The following is a 22,523-nucleotide window of genomic DNA, read 5'->3' as shown; positions in this document are numbered from 1 at the left end:
TAAAAACTTTTCACTGCTTCTAGCAACTTACCTCCCACACCATATACTCTTAATACCTTCCACAAAGTATCTCTGTCAACCCTATGATATGCCTTCTCCAGATCCATAAATGCTACATACAAATCCATCTGTTTTTCTAAGTATTTCTTACATACATTCTTCAAAGCAAACACCTGATCCACATATCCTTTACCACTTCTGAAACCACACTGCTCTTCCCCAATCTGATGCTCTGTACATGCCTTTACCCTCCCATATAATTTCCCAGGAATACTCAAACTTATACCTCTGTAATTTGAGCATTCACCTTTGCCTTTGTACAATGGCATTATGCACGCATTCCTCCAATCCTCAGGCACATCACCATGAACCATACATACAATGAATACCCTTACCAACCAATCAACAACACAGTCACCCCCATTTTTAATAAATTCCACTGCAATACAATCCAAACCCACCACTTGCTGGCTTTCTTCTTCCGCAAAGCTTTCATTACTTCTCTGTTTACCAAACCATTCTCCCTGACCCTCTAATTTGCACAACACCTTGACCAAAACACCCTATATCTGCCACTCTGTCATCAAATTTTAGGGAGAATAAAAAGATGTTTTGGAAGGCGGTAAATAAAAAGTGCGTAAGACAAGAGAACAAATGGGAACGTTGCTGAAGTGAAAAGGAGATGGAGTGAGCATTTTGAAGGTTTGTTGAATGTGTTTGATGATAGAGTGGCAGATATAGGGGTTTTGGTCAAGGTGTTGTGCAAAGTTAGAGGGTCAGGGAGAATGGTTTGGTGAACAGAGAAGTATAGAATATTTATATAAACTTGTAGATTACAAATGAAAAATGAATATAGTACATATGAACGTGTACTTTCAGATTCGTGATATCGTACGAACATGTATCGCAGTCCCTGAAGCGTATTAGGCCTGAAAAGGCCACAGGACCAGACAGTGTGCCAGCCAAGGCACTAAAGCCTTGTGCTGAACAACTGGCATCCATACTTCAGGACTTAATAGATCAAGGAGTAGTGTCTGACGCATGGAAATTGTCAGAAATAACGCCCATTGCCAAAATCTCATTTCCTAATGCGTTCAATGATTTTGGACCTTGTTTTAATGTCAAATAATATGAAATGTCTTGAAGACGTAATGAGAAACTATTTGTGCAATAGCATGGATAGGTTGCATGTAAAATAGGGAAAATTATAATTATTAATTTTAATGATTATATTGCATAGGTTAGTTGGTGTAAAATAAATTTACACTGTAAAGAAAACTACAGATAGATTTTAGGACAAAAAATGTGCTAAATTTGAAAATTCAAGAAAGCGAGTATACAAGTATCTACGCTTTATCATAGATGAACAATTAAACTGATATGGTGTAAAAGAGATGTAATCAAAGATTGCACTTTGTATGTATTTTAGTCTACATATAGACAACACAATAATGTTTTCTTATAGGTCAACCACAGAATGAATTTTGTTTTTTTGAATTACCGCCTGGCATGGCAAGCTAAACAGTATCAAAAGAAACGAGAAAATTAACAAACATATGTTATATCACAAATGTGCAATGTATTTTTGAGGTCAGGAAGAATGGATTTCTGCCTATACAGCTCACCGATAAATACACGAAATCGTTTGTACCAAGAAAAAAATATTCTGCTGTTTAACTATCTAAAAATGCTGAACTCCTCTGTGGAATAGATTTTTTTATTTTCATATAATACTTTATATCCTTGAATTGAGCTTCTAGCCATAATTTTTGTATCATATATATATATATATACAAAATGACAATGACATAACATCCTCCAATATTTTAAATAAATATATATATATATATAATTTTAAATAATCATAAATTAGCATAAGCTAGAGGTAGTGTTTCTCTAAAACACAAAAAATTGAATACAACAGCAAATTTACAGCTGCAAATATTTTTTTCTTTCATACTATTCGCCATCTCCCGCATTAGTGAGGTTGTGTAAGAACAGAGGACTGGACCTTTGAGGGAATATCCTCACCTGGCCCCCTTCTCCGTCCCTTCTTTTGGAAGATTAAAAAAACCGAGAGGGGAGGATTTCCAACCCCCCACTCCCTTCCCTTTTAGTCGCCTTCTACGACACGCAGGGAATACGTGGGAAGTATTCCTTCTCCCCTATCCCCAGGGATTCTTCTATTCTCTAATATTCTCGGTAGTATTCTATTTGGGTGCTTAAGCACCAGTTCTCTGAAGTCCACACATTTCTTCAAGCTTTTGCCTTCAGAGAGGTATCATCAGGAATCTACGAAGGAGAAAATAACTGTCACAAAAATTGGACAAGTAAAACTTAAAAAATACAAAAACTCAGAAAAACACAGCACATACCACATAAAAGTAAAGGAAAATGCTACATATGTAAACAGTATTCTACTGCGAAATATAAAGACACTGGAATTGAACATGATTTACGACTACGTCCGGAGGAGGCCCATTACAATATTATTAACACGCATGCTACAACAGGAACTATCATAAACTATGAGGTAATACCTTGGGTCACTTGCTACTCCTCAACCTACAGAAAGTTTTACTAATCTCTCAAAGGAACAATTATCTAAGAACCAGATAAAAGTCCCTAATCTAGGAATCAATTATCACTTGCCCCAAAATATGAAAAGGCAAACTTGAAGGAGGAACTTTCTATCCTATTTAACAAATTCAATTGTGTAAAATCTGTTCCCTCTCTTGAAAAATTTAAAATGAGAGGGGAAGATTTCCAGTACCCTGTGCCCTTCCCTTTTAGTCACCTTATAGGACACATAGGGAATATGTGGGAAGTCTTCTCTCTCCCCTATACCCAGGGATAATATATATATATATATATATCCCTGGGGATAGGGGAGAAAGAATACCTCCCACATATTCCCTGCGTGTCGTAGAAGGCGACTAAAAGGGGAGGGGGCTGGAAATCCTCCCCTCCTGTTTTTTTTTAATTTTCCAAAAGAAGGAACAGAGAAGGGGGCCAGGTGAGGATATTCCCTCAGAGGCCCAGTCCTCTGTTCTTAACGCTACCTTGCTAACGCGGGAAATGGCGAATAGTTTGAAAGAAAAAGAATATATATATATATATATATATATATATATATATATATATATATATATATATTTTTTTTTTCTTTTAAACTATTCGCCATTTCCCGCGTTAGCGAGGTAGCGTTAGGAACAGAGGACTGGGCCTTTTTTGGAATATCCTCACCTGGCCCCCTCTGTTCCTTCTTTTGGAAAATTTAAAAAAAAAAAAAAAAAAAAAAGAGAGAGGGGAGGATTTCCAGCCCCCCGCTCCCTCCCCTTTTAGTCGCCTTCTACGACACGCAGGGAATACGTGGGAAGTATTCTTAATCCCCTGTCCCCAGGGATGATATATATATATATATATATATATATATATATATATATATATATATATATATATATATATATAAGAGTGAGTGCTCAAATTACAGAGGTATAAGTTTGTTGAGTATTCCTGGTAAATTATATGGGAGGGTATTGATTGAGAGGGTGAAGGCATGTACAGAGCATCAGATTGGGGAAGAGCAGTGCGGTTTCAGAAGTGGTAGAGGATGTGTGGATCAGGTGTTTGCTTTGAAGAATGTATGTGAGAAATACTTAGAAAAGCAAATGGATTTGTATGTAGCATTTATGGATCTGGAGAAGGCATATGATAGAGTTGATAGAGATGCTCTGTGGAAGGTATTAAGAATATATGGTGTGGGAGGCAAGTTGTTAGAAGCAGTGAAAAGTTTTTATCGAGGATGTAAGGCATGTGTACGTGTAGGAAGAGAGGAAAGTGATTGGTTCTCAGTGAATGTAGGTTTGCGGCAGGGGTGTGTGATGTCTCCATGGTTGTTTAATTTGTTTATGGATGGGGTTGTAAGGGAGGTAAATGCAAGAGTCCTGGAAAGAGGGGCAAGTATGAAGTCTGTTGGGGATGAGAGAGCTTGGGAAGTGAGTCAGTTGTTGTTCGCTGATGATACAGCGCTGGTGGCTGATTCATGTGAGAAACTGCAGAAGCTGGTGACTGAGTTTGGTAAAGTGTGTGGAAGAAGAAAGTTGAGAGTAAATGTGAATAAGAGCAAGGTTATTAGGTACAGTAGGGGTGAGGGTCAAGTCAATTGGGAGGTGAGTTTGAATGGAGAAAAACTGGAGGAAGTGAAGTGTTTTAGATATCTGGGAGTGGATCTGTCAGCGGATGGAACCATGGAAGTGGAAGTGGATCATAGGGTGGGGGAGGGGGCGAAAATTTTGGGAGCCTTGAAAAATGTGTGGAAGTCGAGAACATTATCTCGGAAAGCGAAAATGGGTATGTTTGAGGGAATAGTGGTTCCAACAATGTTGTATGGTTGCGAGGCGTGGGCTATGGATAGAGATGTGCGCAGGAGGATGGATGTGCTGGAAATGAGATGTTTGAGGACAATGTGTGGTGTGAGGTGGTTTGATCGAGTAAGTAACGTAAGGGTAAGAGAGATGTGTGGAAATAAAAAGAGCGTGGTTGAGAGAGCAGAAGAGGGTGTTTTGAAATGGTTTGGGCACATGGAGAGAATGAGTGAGGAGAGATTGACCAAGAGGATATATGTGTCGGAGGTGGAGGGAACGAGGAGAAGAGGGAGACCAAATTTGAGGAAAGGAACCTGGATGTTTTGGCTCTGGGTGAAATGAAGCTCAAGGGTAAAGGGGAAGAGTGGTTTGGGAGTAAAGTCAGAGGTTAGTGAGAGGACAAGAGCAAGGGAAGGAGTAGCACTACTGAAACACGAGTGGTGGGAGTATGTGATAGAGTGTAAGAAAGTAAACTCTAGATTGATCAGGGTAAAACTGAAAGTGGATGGAGAGAGATGTGCGATTATTGGTGTATATGCACCTGGGCATGAGAAGAAAGATCGAGGCAAGTGTTTTGGGAGCAGCTGAGTGAGTGTGTTAGTAGTTTTGATGCACAAGACCGGGTTATAGCGATGGGTGATTTGAATGCAAAGGTGAGTAATGTGGTGAGAGAATAATTGGTGTACATGGGGTGTTCAGTGTTGTAAACAAAAATGGAAGAGCTTGTAGATTTATGTGCTGAAAAAGGACTGGTGATTGGAAATACCTGGTTTAAAAAGAGAGATATACATAAGTATACTTATGTAAGTAGGAGAGATGGCCAGACAGTGTTATTGGATTATGTTTTAATTGATAGGCGTGCAAAAGAGAGAATTTGGATGTAATGTACTTAGAGGTGCAACTAGAGTGATGTCTGATCATTATTTTGTGGAGGCAAAGGTGAAAATTTGTAGAGGTTTTCAGAAAAGAAGAGAGAATGTTGGGGTGAAGAGAATGGTGAGAGTAAGTGATCTTGGGAAGGAGACTTGTGTGAGGAAGTACCAGGAGAGACTGAGTACAGATTGGAAAAAGGCGAGAACAAAGGAGGTAAGGGGTGTGGGGGAGGAATGGGATGTATTTAGGGAAGCAGTGATGGCTTGCGCAAAAGATGCTTGTGGCATGAGAAGCGTGGGAGGTGGGCAGATCAGAAAGGGTAGTGAGTGGTGGGATGAAGAAATAAGATTATTAGTGAAAGAGAAGAGAGAGGCATTTGGATGATTTTTGCAGGGAAATAATGCAAATGACTGGGAGATGTATAAAAGAAAGAGGCAAGAGGTGAAAAAAAGGGTAAATGAGAGTTGGGGTGAGAGAGTATCATTAAATTTTAGGGAGAATAAAAAGATATTTTGGAAGGAGGTAAATATAGTGCGTAAGACAAGGGAACAAATAGGACTCCAGTGAAGGGGGCTACTGGGGAGGTGATAACAAGTAGTGGTGATGTGAGAAGGAGATGGAGTGAGTATTTTGAAGGTTTATTGAATGTGTTTGATGATAGAGTGGCAGATATAGGGTGTTTTTGTTGAGGTGGTGTGCAAAGTGAGAGGGTTAGGGAAAATGATTTGGTAAACAGAGAAGAGGTAGTAAAAGCTTTGCGGAAGATGAAAGCCGGCAAGGCAGTGGGTTTGCATGGTATTGCAGTGGAATTTATTAAAAAAGGGGGTGACTGTATTGTTGACTGGTTGTTAAGATTATTTAATGTGTGTATGACTCATGGTGAGGTGCCTGAGGATTGGTGGAATGTTTGCATAGTGCCATTGTACAAAGGCAAAGGGGATAAAAGTAAGTGCTCAAATTACAGAGGTATAAGTTGTTGAGTATTCCTGGGAAATTATATGGGAGGGTATTGATTGAGGGTGAAGGCATGTACAGAGCATCAGATTGGGGAAGAGCAGTGTGGTTTAAGAAGTGGTGGAGGATGTGTGGATCAGGTGTTTGCTTTGAAGGATGTATGTGAGAAATACTTAGAAATGCAAATGGAGCTGTATGTAGCATTTATGAATCTGGAAAAAGGCATATGATAGAGTTGATAGTGATGCTCTGTGGAAGGTATTAAGAATATATGGTGTGGGAGGCAAGTTGTTAGAAGCAGTGAAAAGTTTTTATCGAGGATGTAAGGCATGTGTAAGTGTAGGAAGAGAGGAAAGTGATTGGTTCTCAGTGAATGTTGGTTTGCGGCAGGGGTGTGTGATGTCTCCATGGTTGTTTAATTTGTTTATGGATGGGGTTGTTAGGGAGGTGAATGCAAGAGTTTTGGAAAGAGGGGCAAGTATGCAGTCTGTTGTGGATGAGAGAGCTTGGGAAAAAGAGTCAGTTGTTGTTCGCTGATGATACAGCGCTGGTGGCTGATTCGTGTGAGAAACTGCAGAAGCTGGTGACTGAGTTTGGTAAAGTGTGTGAAAGAAGAAAGCTGAGAGTAAATGTGAATAAGAGCAAGGTTATTAGGTACAGTAGGGTTGAGGGACAAGTCAATTGAGAGGTAAGTTTGAATGGAGAAAAACTGGAGGAAGTGAAGTGTTTTAGATATCTGGGAGTGGATTTGGCAGTGGATGGAACCAAGGAAGCGGAAGTGAATCATAGGGTGGGGGAGGGGGCGAAAGTTCTGGGAGCGTTGAAGAATGTCTGGAAGTCGAGAACATTATCTCAGAAAGCAAAAATGGGTATGTTTGAAGGAATAGTGGTTCCAACAATGTTATATGGTTGGCTATAGATAGATTTGTGCAGAGGAGGGTGGATGTGCTGGAAGTGAGATGTCTGAGGACAATATATGGTGTGAGATGGTTTGATCGAGTAGGTAATAATAAGGTAAGAGAGGTGTGTGGTAATAAAAAAGTGTGGTTGAGAGAGCAGAAGAGGGTGTTTTGAAATGGTTTGGTCACATGGAAAGAATGAGTGAGGAAAGATTGACCAAGAGGATATATGCGTCAGAGGTGGAGGGATCGAGGAGAAGTGGGAGACCAAATTGGAGGTGGAAAGATGGAGTGAAAAAGATTTTGAGTGATCGGGGCCTAAACATGCAGGAGGGTGAAAGACGTGCAAGGAATAGAGTGAACTGGAACAATGTGGTATACCGGAGTCGACGTGCTGTCAATGGATTGAACCAGGGCATGTGAAGTGTTTGGGGTAAATCAAATTTGCAAATCCATTTGCTTTTCTAAGTATTTCTCACATACATTTTTCAAAGCAAACACCTGATCCACACATCCTCCACCACTTCTGAAACCACACTGCTCTTCCCCAATTTGATGCTCTGTACATGCCTTCACCCTCTCAATTAATACCTTCCCATATAATTTCCAAGGAATACTCAACAAACTTATACCTATATATATATATATATAAATATATATATTTTTTTTATTATTATTATACTTTGTCGCTGTCTCCCGCGCTTGCGAGGTAGCGCAAGGAAACAGACGAAAGAAATGGCCCAACCCCCACCCATACACATGTATATACATACGTCCACACACGCAAATGTACATACCTACACAGTTTTCCATGGTTTACCCCAGACGCTTCACATGCCCTGCTTCAATCCACTGACGTGCTGGTATACCACATCGCTCCAATTCACTCTATTCCTTGCCCTCCTTTCACCCTCCTGCATGTTCAGGCCCTGATCACACAAAATCTTTTTCACTCCATCTTTCCACCTCCAATTTGGTCTCCCTCTTCTCCTTGTTCCCTCCACCTCCGACACATATATCCTCTTGGTCAATCTTTCCTCACTCATCCTCTCCATGTGCCCAAACCACTTCAAAACACCCTCTTCTGCTCTCTCAACCACGCTCTTTTTATTTCCACACATCTCTCTTACCCTTACGTTACTCACTCGATCAAACCACCTCACACCACACATTGTCCTCAAACATCTCATTTCCAGCACATCCATCCTCCTGCGCACAACTCTATCCATAGCCCACGCCTCGCAACCATACAACATTGTTGGAACCACTATTCCTTCAAACATACCCATTTTTGCTTTCCGAGATAATGTTCTCGACTTCCACACATTCTTCAAGGCCCCCAGGATTTTCGCTGTTGATACAGCGCTGGTGGCTGATTCATGTGAGAAACTGCAGAAGCTGGTGACTGAGTTTGGAAAAGTGTGTGGAAGAAGAAAGTTAAGAGTAAATGTGAATAAGAGCAAGGTTATTAGGTACAGTAGGGTTGAGGGTCAAGTCAATTGGGAGGTGAGTTTGAATGGAGAAAAACTGGAGGAAGTGAAGTGTTTTAGATATCTGGGAGTGGATCTGGCAGCGGATGGAACCATGGAAGCGGAAGTGGATCATAGGGTGGGGGAGGGGGCGAAAATATATATATATATATATATATATATATATATATATATATATATATATATATATATATATATATATATATATATTCTTTCTTTTCTTTCACACTATTCGCTATTTCCAGCATTAGCGAGGTAGCGTTAAGAACAGAGGACTGGGCCTTTGAGGGAATATCCTCACCCGGCCCCCTTCTCTGTTCCTTCTTTTGGAAAAAAATTAAAAAAAAAAATAGAGAGGGGAGGATTTCCAGCCCCCTGCTCCCTCCCCTTTTAGTCGCCTTCTACGACACGCAGGGAATATGTGGGAAGTATTCTTTCTCCCCTATCCCCAGGGTTAATATATATATATATATATATATATATATATATATATATATATATATATATATATATATATATATATATATATATATATTTCTTTCTTTCTTCTTTCTTTCATACTATTCGCCATTTCCCGCATTAGCGAGGTAGCGTTGAGAACAGAGGACTGGGCCCTTGAGGGAATATCCTCACCTGGGCCCCTTCTCTGTTCCCTCTTTTGGAAAATTAAAAAAAAAAAAAAAATGAGAGGGGAGGATTTCCAGCCCCCTGCTCCCTCCCCTTTTAGTCGCCTTCTATGACACGCAGGGAATACGTGGGAAGTATTCTTTCTCCCCTATCCCCAGGGATATATATATATATATATATATATATATATATATATATATATATATATATATATATATATATATATATATTTCTTTTTCTTTCATACTATTCGCCATTTCCCACGTTAGCAAGGTAGCGTTAAGAACAGAGGACTGGGTCTTTGAGGGAATATCCTCATCTGGCCCCTTCTCTGTTTCTTCTTTTGGAAAATTAGAAAAAAAAAATAAAAGATTGGGGAGGATTTCCAGCCCCCCGCTCCCTCCCCTTTCAGTGGCCCTCTACAACACGCAGGGAATACATGGGAAGTATTCTTTCTCCCCTATCCCCAGGGATAATATATATATATATAATATATATGCTCAAATTACAGAGGTATAAGTTTGTTAAGTATTCCTGGTAAATTATATGGGAGGGTATTGATTGAGAGGGTGAAGGCATGTACAGAGCATCAGATTGGGGAAGAGCAGTGTGGTTTCAGAAGTGGTAGAGGATGTGTGGATCAGGTGTTTGCTTTGAAGAATGTATGTTAGAAATACTTAGAAAAGCAAATGGATTTGTATGTAGCATTTATGGATCTGGAGAAGGCATTTGATAGAGATGCTCTGTGGAAGGTATTAAGGATATATGGTGTGGGAGGCAAGTTGTTAGAAGCAGTGAAAAGTTTTTATTGAGGATGTAAGGCATGTGTACGTGTAGGAAGAGAGGAAAGTGATTGGTTCTCAGTGAATGTAGGTTTGCGGCAGGGGTGTGTGATGTCTCCATGGTTGTTTAATTTGTTTATGGATGGGGTTGTTAGGGAGGTGAATGCAAGAGTTTTGGAAAGAGGGGCAAGTATGAAGTCTGTTGGGGATGAGAGAGCGTGGGAAGTGAGTCAGTTGTTGTTCGCTGATGATACAGCGCTGGTGGCTGATTCATGTGAGAAACTGCAGAAGCTGGTGACTGAGTTTGGTAAAGTGTGTGAAAGAAGAAAGTTAAGAGTAAATGTGAATAAGAGCAAGGTTATTAGGTACAGTAGGGTTGAGGGTCAAGTCAATTGGGAGGTAAGTTTGAATGGAGAAAAACTGGAGGAAGTAAAGTGTTTTAGATATCTGGGAGTGGATCTGGCAGCAGATGGAACCATGGAAGCAAAAGTGGATCATAGGGTGGGGGAGGGGGCGAAAATTCTGGGAGCCTTGAAGAATGTGTGGAAGTCGAGAACATTATCTCGGAAAGCAAAAATGGGTATGTTTGAAGGAATAGTGGTTCCAACAATGTTGTATGGTTGCGAGGTGTGGGCTATGGATAGAGTTGTGCACAGGAGGATGGATATGCTGGAAATGAGATGTTTGAGGACAATATGTGGTGTGAGGTGGTTTGATCGAGTAAGTAACGTAAGGGTAAGAGAGATGTGTGGAAATAAAAAGAGCGTGGTTGAGAGAGCAGAAGAGGGTGTTTTGAAATGGTTTGGGCACATGGAGAGAATGAGTGAGGAAAGATTGACCAAGAGGATATATGTGTCGGAGGTGGAGGGAACGAGGAGAAGTGGGAGACCACATTGGAGGTGGAAAGATGGAGTGAAAAAGATTTTGTGTGATCGGGGCCTGAACATGCAGGAGGGTGAAAGGAGGGCAAGGAATTGAGTGAATTGGATCGATGTGGTATACCGGGGTTGACGTGCTGTCAGTGGATTGAATCAGGGCATGTGAAGCGTCTGGGGTAAACCATGGAAAGCTGTGTAGGTATGTATATTTGTGTGTGTGGACGTATGTATATACATGTGTATGGGGGTGGGTTGGGCCATTTCTTTCGTCTGTTTCCTTGCACTACCTCGCAAACGCGGGAGACAGCGACAAAGCAAAAAAATATATATATGTATATGTATATATATATATATATATATATATATAATATATATATATATATATATATATATATATTTTTCTTTCAAACTATTCGCCATTTCCTGTGTTAGCGAGATAGCATTAAGAACAGAGGACTGGGCCTTTAAGGGAATATCCTCACCTGGCCCCCTTCTCTGTTCCTTCTATTGGAAAATTAAAAAAAAAAAAAAGAGAGGGGAGGATTTCCAGCCCCCACTCCCTCCCCTTTTAGTCGCCTAGTACAACATGCAGGGAATGCATGGGAAGTATTCTTTCTCCCCTATCCCCAGGGATAATATATTTATATATATCTTTTCTTTCACACTATTCGCCATTTCCCGCATTAGCGAGGTAGCGTTAAGAACAGAGGACTGGGCTTTTGAGGGAATATCCTCACCTGGCCCCCTTCTCGGTTCCTTCTTTTGGAAAATAAAAAAAAAAAAAAAACGAGAGGGTAGGATTTCCAGCCCCCCCGCTCCCTTCCCTTTTAGTCACCTTCTACGACACGCAAGGAATACGTGGGAAGTATTCTTTCTCCCCTATCCCCAGGGATAGTATATATATATATATATATATATATATATATATATATATATATATATATATATATATATATATATATATACCTATATATATATATATATATATATATATATATATATATATATATATATATAGGTATAAGTTTGTTGAGTATTCCTGGGAAATTATATGGGAGGGTATTGATTGAGAGGGTCAAGGCATGTACAGAGCATCAGATTGGGGAAGAGCAGTGTGGTTTCAGAAGTGGTGGAGGATGTGTGGATCAGGTGTTTGCTTTGAAAAATGTATGTGAGAAATACCTAGAAAAGCAAATGGATTTGTAAGTAGCATTTATGGATCTGGAGAAGGCATATGATAGAGTTGATGAAGATGCTCTGTGGAAAGTATTAAGAATATATGGTGTGGGAGGTAAGTTGTTAGAAGCAGTGAAAAGTTTTTATTGAGGATGTAAGGCATGTGTAAGTGTAGGAAGAGAGGTAAGTGAACTGGTTCTCAGTGAATGTTGGTTTGCGGCACGGGTGCATGATGTCTCCATGGTTGTTTAACTTGTTTATGGATGGGGTTGTTAGGGAGGTGAATGCAAGAGTTTTGGAAAGAGGGGCAAGTATGCAGTCTGTTGTGGATGAGAGAGCTTGGGAAGTGAGTTAGTTGTTGTTTGCTGATGATACAGCACTGGTGGCTGATTTGGGTGAGAAACTGCAGAAGCTGGTGACTGAGTTTGGTAAAGTGTGGTGAAGTGAGAGGGAGATGGAGTATTTTGAAGGTTTTTTGAATGTGTTTGATGATAGAGTGGAAGATATAGGGTGTTTTGGTGAAGGTGGTGTGCGAAGTGAGAGGGTTAGGGAGAATGATTTGGTAAACAAAGGTAATGAAGCCTTTGCAGATGAAAGCCGACAAGGTGTCGGGTTTGGATGGTATTACAGTGGAATTTATTTAAAAAGGGGGTGACTGTGTTGTTGGCTGGTTGGTGAGGATATTCAGTGTATGTATGGTTCATGGTGAAATGCCTGAGGATTGGCGGAATACATGCATAGAGCCATTGTACAAAAGCAAAGTGGATAAAGGTGAGTGTTCAAATTACAGAGGTATAAGTTTGTTGAGTATTCCTGGGAAATTATATGGAAAGGTATTGATTGAGAGGGTCAAGGCATGTACAGAGCATCAGATTGGGGAAGAGCAATGTGGTTTCAGAAGTGGTAAAGGATGTGTGGATCAGGTGTTTGCTTTGAAGAATGTATGTGAGAAATACTTAGAAAAACAGATGGATTTGTATGTAGCGCTACATTAATGGATGTGGAGAAAGCATATGATAGAGTTGATAGAAGATGCTTTGTGGAAGGTTTTAAGAGTATATGGTGTGAGAGGTAAGTTGCTAGAAGCAATGAAAAGTTTTTATCAAGGATGTAAGGCATGTGTATGAGTAGGAAGAGAGGAAAGTGATTGGTTCCTAATGAATGTTGGTTTGCGGCAGGGGTGCATGATGTCTCCATGGTTGTTTAACTTGTTTATGGATGGGGTTGTTAGGAAGGTGAATACAAGAGTTTTGGAGAGGGGCAAGTATGCAGTTTGTTGTAGATGAGAGGGCTTGGGAAGTGAGTCAGTTGTTCACTGATGATACAGAGTGCTGGTGGCTGATTCGGGTGAGAAACTGCAGAAGGTGATGACTGAGTTTAGTAAGTTTGTGAAAGAAAGCTGAGAGTAAATGTGAATAAGAGCAAGGTTATTAGGTTCAGTAGGGTTGAGGACAATTAAATTGGGAGGTAAGTTTGAATGGAGAAAAACTGGAGGAAGTGAAGTGTTTTAGATATCTGGGAGTAGATTTGGCAGTAGATGGAACCATGGAAGCGGAAGTGGATCATAGGGTGGGGGAGGGGGCGAAAATTCTGGGAGCCTTGAAGAATGTGTGGAAGTCGAGAACATTATCTCGGAAAGCAAAAATGGGTATGTTTGAAGGAATAGTGTTCCAACAATGTTATATTGTTGCGAGGCGTAGAAGAGTTATGCGGAGGAGGTGATGTTCACAACCCTGTCTATATATAGCCCATGTTTCGCAACCATATAACATTGTTGGAACCATAGTCCTTCAAAGATACCCAATTTTGCTCTCTGAGATAACGTCTTCGCCTTCCACACATTCTTCAACACTTCCAGAACCTTTGCCCCCTCCCTCATCCTATGACTCATTTCACTTCCATGGTTCCATCTGCTGCTAAATCCACTTCCAGATATCTAAAACACTTCACTTCCTCCAGTTTTTCTCCATTCAAACTTACCTAATAACCTTGCTCTTATTCACATTACTGTCAGCTTTCTTTCACACACTTTACCAAACTCAGTCACCAACTTCTGCAGTTTCTCACCTGAATCAGCCACCAGTGCTGTATCATCAGCAAACAACAACTGACTTACTTCCGAAGCCCTCTCATCCACAACAGACTGCATACTGACCCCTCTCTCCAAAACTCTTCCATTCGCCTCCCTAACCACCCCATCCATAAACAAATTAAACAACCATGGAGATTCGCGCACCCTTGCTGCAAACCGACATTCACTTGAACCAATCACTTTCCTCTCTTCCTACTCATACACATACATTCCTTACATCTTGGTAAAAACTTTTCACTGCTTCTAGCAACTTACCTCCCACACATATACTCTTAATACCTTCCACAAAGTATCTCTGTCAACCCTATGATATGCCTTCTCCAGATCCATAAATGCTACACACAAATCCATCTGTTTTTTCTAAGTATTTCTCACATACATTTTTCAAAGCAACACCTGATCCACATATCCTTTACCACTTCTGAAACCACACTGCTCTTCCCCAATTTGATGCTCTGTACATGCCTTTACCCTCCCATATAATTCCCAGGAATACTCAAACTTATACCTCTGTAATTTGAGCATTCACCTTTGCCTTTGTACAAATGCATTATGCACGCATTCCTCCAATCCTCAGGCACATCACCATGAACCATACATACAATGAATACCCTTACCAACCAATCAACAACACAGTCACCCCCATTTTTAATAAATTCCACTGCAATACAATCCAAACCCACCACTTGCTGGCTTTCTTCTTCCGCAAAGCTTTCATTACTTCTCTGTTTACCAAACCATTCTCCCTGACCCTCTAATTTGCACAACACCTTGACCAAAACACCTATATCTGCCACTCTGTCATCAAATTTTAGGGAGAATAAAAAAGATGTTTTGGAAGGCGGTAAATAAAAAGTGCGTAAGACAAAGAGAACAAATGGGAACGTTGCTGAAGTGAAAAGGAGATGGAGTGAGCATTTTGAAGGTTTGTTGAATGTGTTTGATGATAGAGTGGCAGATAATAGGGGTTTGGTCCAGGTGATGTGCAAGTTAAGGTCAGGGAGAATGGTTTGGTGAACAGAGAAGTATAGAATATTTAGATAAACTTGTAGATTACAAATGAAAAATGAATATAGTACATATGAACGTGTACTTTCAGATTCGTGATATCGTACGAACATGTATCGCAGTCCCTGAAGCGTATTAGGCCTGAAAAGGCCACCGGACCAGACAGTGTGCCAGCCAAGGCACTAAAGCCTTGTGCTGAACAACTGGCATCCATACTCCGGACTTAATAAACAACGGAGTAGTGTCTGACGCACTATGGGAAATTGTCAGAAATAACGCCCATTGCCAAAATCTCATTTCCTAATGCGTTCAATGATTTTGGACCTTGTTTTAATGTCAAATAATATGAAATGTCTTGAAGACGTAATGAGAAACTATTTGTGCAATAGCATGGATAGGTTGCATGTAAAATAGGGAAAATTATAATTATTAATTTTAATGATTATATTGCATAGGTTAGTTGGTGTAAAATAAATTTACACTGTAAAGAAAACTACAGATAGATTTTAGGACAAAAAATGTGCTAAATTTGAAAATTCAAGAAAGCGAGTATACAAGTATCTACGCTTTATCATATAATAACAATTAAACTGATATGGTGTAAAAGAGATGTAATCAAAGATTGCACTTTGTATGTATTTTAGTCTACATATAGACAACACAATAATGTTTTCTTATAGGTCAACCACAGAATGAATTTTGTTTTTTTTGAATTACCCGCCTGGCATGGCAAGCTAAACAGTATCAAAAGAAACGAGAAAATTAACAAACATATGTTATATCACAAATGTGCAATGTATTTTTGAGGTCAGGAAGAATGGATTTCTGCCTATACAGCTCAACCGATAAATACACGAAATCATTTGTACCAAGAAAAAAATATTATGCTGTTTAACTATCTAAAAATGCTGAACTCCTCAGTGGAATAGATTTTTTTATTTTCATATAATAACTTCACTATCCTTGAAATGAGAGCTTCTAGCTATCTAATTATTTGTATTAACCAAAAAAAAAAAATATATATATATATACAAAATGACAATGACATAACATCCTCCAATATTTTAAATAAATATATATATATATATATAATTTTAAATAATCATAAATTAGCATAAGCTAGAGGTAGTGTTTCTCTAAAACACAAAAAATTGGGGAATACAACAGCAAATTTACAGCTGCAAATATTTTTTTCTTTCATACTATTCGCCATCTCCCGCATTAGTGAGGTTGTGTAAGAACAGAGGACTGGGCCTTTAAGGGAATATCCTCACCTGGCCCCCTTCTCCGTCCCTTCTTTTGGAAGATTAAAAAAACCGAGAGGGGAGGATTTCCAACCCCCCACTCCCTTCCCTTTTAGTCGCCTTCTACGACACGCAGGGAATACGTGGGAAGTATTCCTTCTCCCCTATCCCCAGGGATTCTTCTATTCTCTAATATTCTCGGTAGTATTCTATTTGGGTGCTTAAGCACCGTTCTCTGAGTCCACACATTCTTCAAGCTTTTGCCTTCAGAGAGGTATCATCAGGAATCTACGAAGAAAATAACTGTCACAAAAATTGGACAAGTAAAACTAAAAAATACAAAAACTCAGAAAAACACAGCAACATACCACATAAAAGTAAAGGAAAATGCTACATATGTAAACAGTATTCTACTGCGAAATATAAAGACACTGGAATTGAACATGATTTACGACTACGTCCGGAGGAGGCCCATTACAATATTATTAACACGCATGCTACAACAGGAACTACATCAAACTATGAGGTAATACCTTGTTTCACTTGCTACTCCTCAACCTACAGAAAGTTTTACTAATCTCTCAAAGGAACAATTATCTAAGAACCAGATAAAAGTCCCTAATCTAGGAATCAATTATCACTTCCCAAAATATGAAAAGGCAAACTTGAAGGAGGAACTTTCTATCCTATTTAACAAATTCAATTGTGTAAAATCTGTTCCCTCTCTTGAAAAATTTAAAAATGAGAGGGGAAGATTTCCAGTACCCTGTGCCTTCCCTTTTAGTCACCTTATAGGACACATAGGGAATATGTGGGAAGTATTCTTTCTCCCCTATCCCCAGGGATAATATAAATATATATATATATATCTCTGGGGTTAGGGGAGAAAGAATACCTCCCACATATTCCCTGCGTGTCGTAGAAGGCGACTAAAGGGGAGGGGGCTGGAAATCCTCCCCTCCTGTTTTTTTTTAATTTTCCAAAAGAAGGAACAGAAAGGGGCCAGGTGAGGATATTCCCTCAGAGGCCCAGTCCTCTGTTCTTAACGCTACCTTGCTAACGCGGGAAATGGCGAATAGTTTGAAAGAAAAAGAATATATATATATATATTATATATATATATATAATATATATATATATATATTTTTTTTTTCTTTTAAACTATTCGCCATTTCCCGCGTTAGCGAGTAGCGTTAGAACAGAGGACTGGGCCTTTTTTGGAATATCCTCACCTGGCCCCCTCTGTTCCTTCTTTTGGAAAATTAAAAAAAAAAAAAAAAAAAAGAGAGGGGAGGATTTCCAGCCCCCCGCTCCCTCCCCTTTTAGTCGCCTTCTACGACACGCAGGGAATACGTGGGAAGTATTCTTAATCCCTGTCCCCAGGATGATATATATATATATAGATATATATATATATAATATATATGCTCAAATTACAGAGGTATAAGTTTGTTGAGTATTCCTGGGAAATTATATGGAAAGGTATTGATTGAGAGGGTCAAGGCATGTACAGAGCATCAGATTGGGGAAGAGCAGTGTGGTTTAAGAAGTGGTGGAGGATGTGTGGATCAGGTGTTTGCTTTGAAGGATGTATGTGAGAAATACTTAGAAATGCAAATGGAGCTGTATGTAGCATTTATGAATCTGGAGAAGGCATATGATAGAGTTGATAGTGATGCTCTGTGGAAGGTATTAAGAATATATGGTGTGGGAGGCAAGTTGTTAGAAGCAATGAAAAGTTTTTATCGAGGATGTAAGGCATGTGTAAGTGTAGGAAGAGAGGAAAGTGATTGGTTCTCAGTGAATGTTGGTTTGCGGCAGGGGTGTGTGATGTCTCCATGGTTGTTTAATTTGTTTATGGATGGGGTTGTTAGGGAGGTGAATGCAAGAGTTTTGGAAAGAGGGGCAAGTATGCAGTCTGTTGTGGATGAGAGAGCTTGGGAAAAAGAGTCAGTTGTTGTTCGCTGATGATACAGCACTGGTGGCTGATTCGTGTGAGAAACTGCAGAAGCTGGTGACTGAGTTTGGTAAAGTGTGTGAAAGAAGAAAGCTGAGAGTAAATGTGAATAAGAGCAAGGTTATTAGGTACAGTAGGGTTGAGGGACAAGTCAATTGAGAGGTAAGTTTGAATGGAGAAAAACTGGAGGAAGTGAAGTGTTTTAGATATCTGGGAGTGGATTTGGCAGTGGATGGAACCAAGGAAACGGAAGTGAATCATAGGGTGGGGGAGGGGGGCGAAAGTTCTGGGAGCGTTGAAGAATGTCTGGAAGTCGAGAACATTATCTCAGAAAGCAAAAATGGGTATGTTTGAAGGAATAGTGGTTCCAACAATGTTATATGGTTGGCTATAGATAGATTTGTGCAGAGGAGGGTGGATGTGCTGGAAATGAGATGTCTGAGGACAATATATGGTGTGAGATGGTTTGATCGAGTAGGTAATAATAAGGTAAGAGAGGTGTGTGGTAATAAAAAAGTGTGGTTGAGAGAGCAGAAGAGGGTGTTTTGAAATGGTTTGGTCACATGGAAAGAATGAGTGAGGAAAGATTGACCAAGAGGATATATGCGTCAGAGGTGGAGGGATCGAGGAGAAGTGGGAGACCAAATTGGAGGTGGAAAGATGGAGTGAAAAAGATTTTGAGTGATCGGGGCCTAAACATGCAGGAGGGTGAAAGACGTGCAAGGAATAGAGTGAACTGGAACACTGTGGTATACCGGAGTCGACGTGCTGTCAATGGATTGAACCAGGGCATGTGAAGTGTTTGGGGTAAATCAAATTTGCAAATCCATTTGCTTTTCTAAGTATTTCTCACATACATTTTTCAAAGCAAACACCTGATCCACACATCCTCCACCACTTCTGAAACCACACTGCTCTTCCCCAATTTGATGCTCTGTACATGCCTTCACCCTCTCAATCAATACCTTCCCATATAATTTCCCAGGAATACTCAACAAACTTATACCTATATATATATATATATAAATATATATATTTTTTTTTATTATTATTATACTTTGTCGCTGTCTCCCGCGCTTGCGAGGTAGCGCAAGGAAACAGACGAAAGAAATGGCCCAACCCCCACCCATACACATGTATATACATACGTCCACACACGCAAATGTACATACCTACACAGTTTTCCATGGTTTACCCCAGACGCTTCACATGCCCTGCTTCAATCCACTGACGTGCTGGTATACCACATCGCTCCAATTCACTCTATTCCTTGCCCTCCTTTCACCCTCCTGCATGTTCAGGCCCCAATCACACAAAATCTTTTTCACTCCATCTTTCCACCTCCAATTTGGTCTCCCTCTTCTCCTTGTTCCCTCCACCTCCGACACATATATCCTCTTGGTCAATCTTTCCTCACTCATCCTCTCCATGTGCCCAAACCACTTCAAAACACCCTCTTCTGCTCTCTCAACCACGCTCTTTTTATTTCCACACATCTCTCTTACCCTTACGTTACTCACTCGATCAAACCACCTCACACCACACATTGTCCTCAAACATCTCATTTCCAGCACATCCATCCTCCTGCGCACAACTCTATCCATAGCCCACGCCTCGCAACCATACAACATTGTTGGAACCACTATTCCTTCAAACATACCCATTTTTGCTTTCCGAGATAATGTTCTCGACTTCCACACATTCTTCAAGGCCCCCAGGATTTTCGCTGTTGATACAGCGCTGGTGGCTGATTCATGTGAGAAACTGCAGAAGCTGGTGACTGAGTTTGGAAAAGTGTGTGGAAGAAGAAAGTTAAGAGTAAATGTGAATAAGAGCAAGGTTATTAGGTACAGTAGGGTTGAGGGTCAAGTCAATTGGGAGGTGAGTTTGAATGGAGAAAAACTGGAGGAAGTGAAGTGTTTTAGATATCTGGGAGTGGATCTGGCAGCGGATGGAACCATGGAAGCGGAAGTGGATCATAGGGTGGGGGAGGGGGCGAAAATATATATATATATATATATATATATATATATATATATATATATATATATATATATATATATATATTCTTTTCTTTCTTTTCTTTCGTACTATTCGCCATTTCCCACGTCAGCGAGGTAGCGTTAAGAACAGAGGAATGGGCCTTTGAGGGAACATCCTCACCTGGCCCCCTTCTCTGTTCCTTCTTTTGGAAAATTGAAAAAAACGAGAGGGGAGGATTTCCAGCCACCCGCTCCCTCCCCTTTTAGTCGCCTTCTACGACACGCAGGGAATACGTGGGAAGTATTCTTTCTCCCCTATCCCCAGGGATATATATATATATATATATATATTCTTTCTTTTCTTTCACACTATTCGCTATTTCCAGCATTAGCGAGGTAGCGTTAAGAACAGAGGACTGGGCCTTTGAGGGAATATCCTCACCCGGCCCCCTTCTCTGTTCCTTCTTTTGGAAAAAAATTAAAAAAAAAAATAGAGAGGGGAGGATTTCCAGCCCCCTGCTCCCTCCCCTTTTAGTCGCCTTCTACGACACGCAGGGAATATGTGGGAAGTATTCTTTCTCCCCTATCCCCAGGGTTAATATATATATATATATATATATATATATATATATATATATATATATATATATATATATATATATATATATATATATATATTTCTTTCTTTCTTCTTTCTTTCATACTATTCGCCATTTCCCGCATTAGCGAGGTAGCGTTGAGAAGAGAGGACTGGGCCCTTGAGGGAATATCCTCACCTGGGCCCCTTCTCTGTTCCCTCTTTTGGAAAATTAAAAAAAAAGAAAAAAAGAAAAGTGAGAGGGGAGGATTTCCAGCCCCCTGCTCCCTCCCCTTTTAGTCGCCTTCTACGACACGCAGGGAATACGTGGGAAGTATTCTTTCTCCCCTATCCCCAGGGATATATATATATATATATATATATATATATATATATATATATATATATATATATATATATATATATATATTTCTTTTTCTTTCATACTATTCGCCATTTCCCACGTTAGCAAGGTAGCGTTAAGAACAGAGGACTGGGTCTTTGAGGGAATATCCTCATCTGGCCCCTTCTCTGTTTCTTCTTTTGGAAAATTAGAAAAAAAAAATAAAAGATTGGGGAGGATTTCCAGCCCCCCGCTCCCTCCCCTTTCAGTGGCCCTCTACAACACACAGGGAATACATGGGAAGTATTCTTTCTCCCCTATCCCCAGGGATAATATATATATATATAATATATATGCTCAAATTACAGAGGTATAAGTTTGTTAAGTATTCCTGGTAAATTATATGGGAGGGTATTGATTGAGAGGGTGAAGGCATGTACAGAGCATCAGATTGGGGAAGAGCAGTGTGGTTTCAGAAGTGGTAGAGGATGTGTGGATCAGGTGTTTGCTTTGAAGAATGTATGTTAGAAATACTTAGAAAAGCAAATGGATTTGTATGTAGCATTTATGGATCTGGAGAAGGCATTTGATAGAGATGCTCTGTGGAAGGTATTAAGGATATATGGTGTGGGAGGCAAGTTGTTAGAAGCAGTGAAAAGTTTTTATTGAGGATGTAAGGCATGTGTACGTGTAAGAAGAGAGGAAAGTGATTGGTTCTCAGTGAATGTAGGTTTGCGGCAGGGGTGTGTGATGTCTCCATGGTTGTTTAATTTGTTTATGGATGGGGTTGTTAGGGAGGTGAATGCAAGAGTTTTGGAAAGAGGGGCAAGTATGAAGTCTGTTGGGGATGAGAGAGCGTGGGAAGTGAGTCAGTTGTTGTTCGCTGATGATACAGCGCTGGTGGCTGATTCATGTGAGAAACTGCAGAAGCTGGTGACTGAGTTTGGTAAAGTGTGTGAAAGAAGAAAGTTAAGAGTAAATGTGAATAAGAGCAAGGTTATTAGGTACAGTAGGGTTGAGGGTCAAGTCAATTGGGAGGTAAGTTTGAATGGAGAAAAACTGGAGGAAGTAAAGTGTTTTAGATATCTGGGAGTGGATCTGGCAGCAGATGGAACCATGGAAGCAAAAGTGGATCATAGGGTGGGGGAGGGGGCGAAAATTCTGGGAGCCTTGAAGAATGTGTGGAAGTCGAGAACATTATCTCGGAAAGCAAAAATGGGTATGTTTGAAGGAATAGTGGTTCCAACAATGTTGTATGGTTGCGAGGTGTGGGC

At 40.1% G+C, this 22,523-nt stretch overlaps 2 protein-coding genes across 2 annotated transcripts in view; one reads left to right on the top strand and one right to left on the bottom strand.

Annotated features, from left to right (window-relative positions):
* LOC139747265 (calcium-activated chloride channel regulator 1-like) overlaps positions 1 to 22,523 on the top strand; it is a 319,531-nt gene that overhangs the window by 286,104 nt on the left and 10,904 nt on the right.
* Positions 880 to 22,523, bottom strand: part of LOC139747269 (BRO1 domain-containing protein BROX-like) — a 264,456-nt gene continuing 242,812 nt past the window's right edge. Inside the window, exon 16 of the transcript XR_011712361.1 lies at positions 880 to 2,292. The gene's annotated coding sequence lies outside the window, so the exon portion shown is untranslated. The remainder of the gene's footprint in view (positions 2,293 to 22,523) is intronic.

Source organism: Panulirus ornatus, chromosome 68, assembly GCF_036320965.1.
Source record: "Panulirus ornatus isolate Po-2019 chromosome 68, ASM3632096v1, whole genome shotgun sequence".
Taxonomy (NCBI): domain Eukaryota; kingdom Metazoa; phylum Arthropoda; class Malacostraca; order Decapoda; family Palinuridae; genus Panulirus; species Panulirus ornatus.
The sequence above is the reverse complement of the archived record's forward strand: the minus strand, read 5'-3'. Positions and strand labels throughout refer to the sequence as shown.